Source organism: Salvelinus sp. IW2-2015, unplaced genomic scaffold (genome assembly GCF_002910315.2).
Source record: "Salvelinus sp. IW2-2015 unplaced genomic scaffold, ASM291031v2 Un_scaffold1767, whole genome shotgun sequence".
In the NCBI taxonomy this organism is placed as follows: domain Eukaryota; kingdom Metazoa; phylum Chordata; class Actinopteri; order Salmoniformes; family Salmonidae; genus Salvelinus; species Salvelinus sp. IW2-2015.
In genome coordinates, this window is record NW_019943144.1 from 86,604 (window position 1) to 91,297 (window position 4,694).

Consider the following 4,694-nt stretch of genomic DNA (forward strand, 5'->3'; position numbering starts at 1 on the left):
AAGGCAGAACAGAAGACGTGTGTGTAAAGTGTGTCCTTCGAATGGAGGCAATGAAACAGTACCTACTGGTCGATGGATGTTTCTCTGTTCCCTCTCTCCTCCTCTCTACCGCTCCACCGCAGTAACAACAGTTTGTCGTGACGCGGAGGGACGCACATAGTAGGTATTGAGAACACATTGATGATGAAAGAAGATGTAATATAGCATACGAAAAGTAACATCGTCCCAGGATGAGCGAGATTAGTAGAAAAATCAAGTTCCGCCTCTCATACGGAAGGCGAACATCAGTCGCTCTCTAAGTTCCAACATATCGACGTCAAGGTCAAGGCACTTGGATCCAACCGTCGACCATGCAATGCAACATGACGCATCCCAGAGGCTGTATGTCAGGAGAACATCGTCAGCTAGTTATTTGTCAGTTAGTCGGAGGCTCGGAGCACCAACGTTATTATTCCTCTTGGTTAGTGTCTGAATGTGACGAGGTGGAACCGTTCGATTTACGGTCGACGTCTCGAGACCTCTCCTGCTCCGAAAGCTGCTCGCTCGACGGGATGGAGTTCTTCTTCGGACGGCCTTTTGGTTTGGTTGAGAGTCCAGTCCTCCTCCTTGTAGAACCTGTACAGTGGAAACGATTCAAGTTTCAGTTAAAACAGTTCAATAGTCCGCAATGAAACGGTTTAGTCCTACCATAAAACCAAGATAACTGACAAGTCATTCTCCTCCTTGTCATATTATTCAAGAATAAATAAGAACTTACTATTTTCTTCCATTTCATTCTTCTGTTCTGGTACCAGGTCTTGACTTGTAGTTGACTCAGATCCCAACACTCAGCTAGATCTATTCTACATGAACAAAGACAGAAGCGATTAGAGAGAATTCCTTTACATTCTCTAATAGCACACTATAACGCTGCCCTGAACTAAAAGCAGTCGATAGGCAATGGTAATAAAGGAGGATATTTTCTTTGGTTTCATCAGTCATAACAGCAGATAAGCATTTGCATGTTTTATTTCTGTCTGTCACTTTTTTCCGCACATCAGCAATAACTGGGCTTGGGGATAAACGAAGTTGATTGAATTAATTTGAATACCTGTCTGGTGTTGAAAGGTACTTTTGTTTCTCAAATCTCTTCTCCAGGCCCATGAGCTGTAGCTCAGTGAAGACTGTCCTGCCCGTCGGCCCTTTTTGGTCTTGCTGCTGCCGTCGCCGACGTGCTCCAGCTTGCTTCGGAGGTGGAGGTCCAGCGGGAGGTGGTGGGAGGCCGAGCCGTGGTGCAGGCCTGGAGCCCCAGATAGGAGAGCAGAGCCTAACGGTGATCCAAGTGAACAGAGAGTGGCGACATGGGGAACTTCAGGATACCCGACTGGTCGGCCTTCAAAACTGCAAGTCAAAGTCCAACAATATCACATTTAAATGGAATTATTCTAGGTCTAGACGAAGATAATTCATTTAACAATGCCTATAAGCTGCACACTTGACTATTAGCTTGGCAATTACAAACTAATGATGACAGTTTTATTGGTCAAATAAAGGTTAACATGAATACAGAGAAATGTTACTAAAACATTTTATTTTATAATATTATTAGTAGTAGTATTATTGTATTGTTATAACTGTATTATTTTAATAATAGTTAAGTCATAGTTGTATTATTGTATTGTTATATCTGTATTATTTTAATAATAGTTAAGTCATAGTAGTATTGTAGCCTATTTAAGATGTTATTACATTATACTACGATAGGCCACACAAATAAGAATAATTTAATTGTAAAATGGTAGCATTATTTTAAATTATGGTAATACTTATAACAATAGAATTTATTATAAACATTATATATGTATATTCTTATTAACAATAAAATATATAATTTCAATCAATGTCATATGTAACCAAATGCATCTACTTTCTAGTGGAAATATTGACACGCAAGGTGACCTCATACTACTACTTTCTAGTGGAAATATTGACACGCAAGGTGACCTCATACTACTACTTTCTAGTGGAAATATTGACACGCAAGGTGACCTCATACTACTACTTTCTAGTGGAAATATTGACACGCAAGGTGACCTCATACTACTACTTTCTGGTGGAAATATTGACACGCAAGGTGACCTCATACTACTACTTTCTAGTGGAAATATTGACACGCAAGGTGACCTCATACTACTACTTTCTGGTGGAAATATTGACACGCAAGGTGATCTCATACTACTACTTTCTAGTGGAAATATTGACACGCAAGGTGACCTCATACTACTACTTTCTAGTGGAAATATTGACACGCAAGGTGACCTCATACTACTACTTTCTAGTGGAAATATGACACGCAAGGTGACCTCATACTACTACTTTCTAGTGGAAATATTGACACGCCAAGGTGACCTCATACTACTACTTTCTAGTGGAAATATTGACACGCAAGGTGACCTCATACTACTACTTTCTAGTGGAAATATTGACACGCAAGGTGACCTCATACTACTACTTTCTAGTGGAAATATTGACACGCAAGGTGACCTCATACTACTACTTTCTAGTGTGTTTTCCGCCCACCAACACATCTTCCCTGAGACAAATTCATATGACCCGTATGACGGCTGAAATGCATAAATAGTGCAAGGACAAGGACTAGTTTTACAAATCGCATCACCAATCAATGTAAACACGTGTACTAGGTTTTGGCCTTTCTAGGGAGTTTTTCCTAGCCACCGTGCTTCTACACCTGCATTGCTTGCTGTTTGGGGTTAGAGGCTGGGTTTCTGTACAGCACTTTGAGATATCAGCTGATGTAAGAAGGGCTTTATAAATACATTTGATAGATTGATTGATTGATAATACCACACTGGAAAAGGAACATGAGTCCAATACTCTGAAGGCAGAGACCCGCTGCGTGAAACTTAAGGCCCGCATCGCCCTTTCTAAAGTCTGGTGACCCAGTGTGAACATTCGTTCGAGTGGAAACATTCACAAGACAAACTTGTCTACATTTTTTTGATACAGCAATATATACTTTTGAAACCTTCTTAAAGATCCAATGAAATTACAATGTTGTTTTTGAAATACGGTGACTAAATTAGGGTGCCCGAATGGCGCAGCGGTCTAAGGCGATGCAGTGCAAGAGGCGTCCCTGGTTCGTATCCAGGCTGTATCACATCCGGCCGTGATAGGGAGTCCCAATTCGCCCGGGGTAGGCCGTTATTGTAAATGAGAATTTGTTCTTAACTGACTCTCCTGGTTAAATAAAAAGGCACGCGCTGGTAACGCGCTTCTCTCGGGTTGCTTATTTTGGGGTGCATCAGAGAAACCGTTGGTTGACTTTTGCCCTATAACCTACTATTTGTAGCCTATATATACACATTTGAAACGTTATGCACTTTCAATAAGTAAATAGTACCAGAAACACGAATGTAAACAGGCTCATATTTAAAGAAGCATTAAATCAACTTGTTTTACGAGCGCCATTTGGGACAATTACTGCCTGAACGAAACAAAAGCATTCATCTGGAGTAGGGTTTCCCACACTCGGCCCTGGTCTAAAGAAAACTATATAACAAAGACTTATTGCAAATACAATCTCATTTTTCGGATACACACCTCCATCTTAAAACAAGCTAGAATCAAAAGCAGTGCATCTTACCCAGGTGGTTGTGGTATGGCCGTGCCGATAACAGAGCTTGTACTCCGAACTTGAGCAGGTCCCCTGCCGGGGTAGACACCTTGTGGTGGTCGGTCAGAATCTCTTCGATCATGAAGCTCCGGTAGCGATGTGAGTGGGAGCGGTGGTCGGTGTAAGCCTCCGGAAGATAGTAGTGAGCCCCCAAATCAAAGGGATGCTGCATGGTTCAGTTCGGTCAGCGGGAGAGACCGAGTGCAATAAAAACGTTAATTTGTCTTCCTCCTTGGGTAGTCTATCTATACCGTAGAGACATGCATTCACATTTAAACAGCCGCCCCTTCTCACTTTACAACTCTGGGAGAGAATAAGTCACTCGAATGCAGGGCTGGAAGTTAACATCCTCAACTGGACACTGAAATAAGCCCGTCCTGATTCTGCGGGGTGGCTGAATCCGACGTGTCCTCTTCTTATTATCTCCTTCAATTTAAACTTCTCAACCCGTTTCTTTGCTGAAACCCAGCTATGCAGATTGCAATATGGAACCAAACGTCTTCAAAGTGTCATCCTAACGTTTAATTTCCGGCCAATATCAAGTAATGCAGTCTACCCCTGTTTACTGTAGGCTATAGCGTCGCCGAGAGTATGCATGGAGGACAGCAGAGGCTTATAAGAGAGTTCCCTTTCTATGCCCTTCCCCTCCTTAGACGAGCCTCTCAGACCCGAGGAAGGAAACATCTATTAACACTACTTTGCATGCTAAAATAGGCAAATTATTTAAGCAAATTAGTAGGCATGTATTTGGTTTGGACACATTAGCCTGCCTATCTACTTTTGGCCAGAGAAAGCAAGAGAGATTTATTGTGCACAATGTTGAAGGAATGCTGGTGTGAGATGGTCAATTCAAAGGGCCCAATGGTCTTTGAAATGCATTTTACAATGAATGTTAAAACATTTTGTTGTAGAAAGTAAACATTTCGATTAAATATATCAGGGAAATGTATACAAATGTAGGCCTATGCAGTTTGTTAAAGACATGCAATTCATTCACACCCAAACACTGAACAACACCAGA

At 41.6% G+C, this 4,694-nt stretch overlaps 1 pseudogene; it reads right to left on the reverse strand.

Moving 5' to 3' along the window:
- Window positions 1-267: 267 nt before the first annotated feature.
- On the reverse strand, window positions 268-4,298 carry LOC112071915 (homeobox protein BarH-like 1; annotated as a pseudogene).
- Window positions 4,299-4,694: the final 396 nt, after the last annotated feature.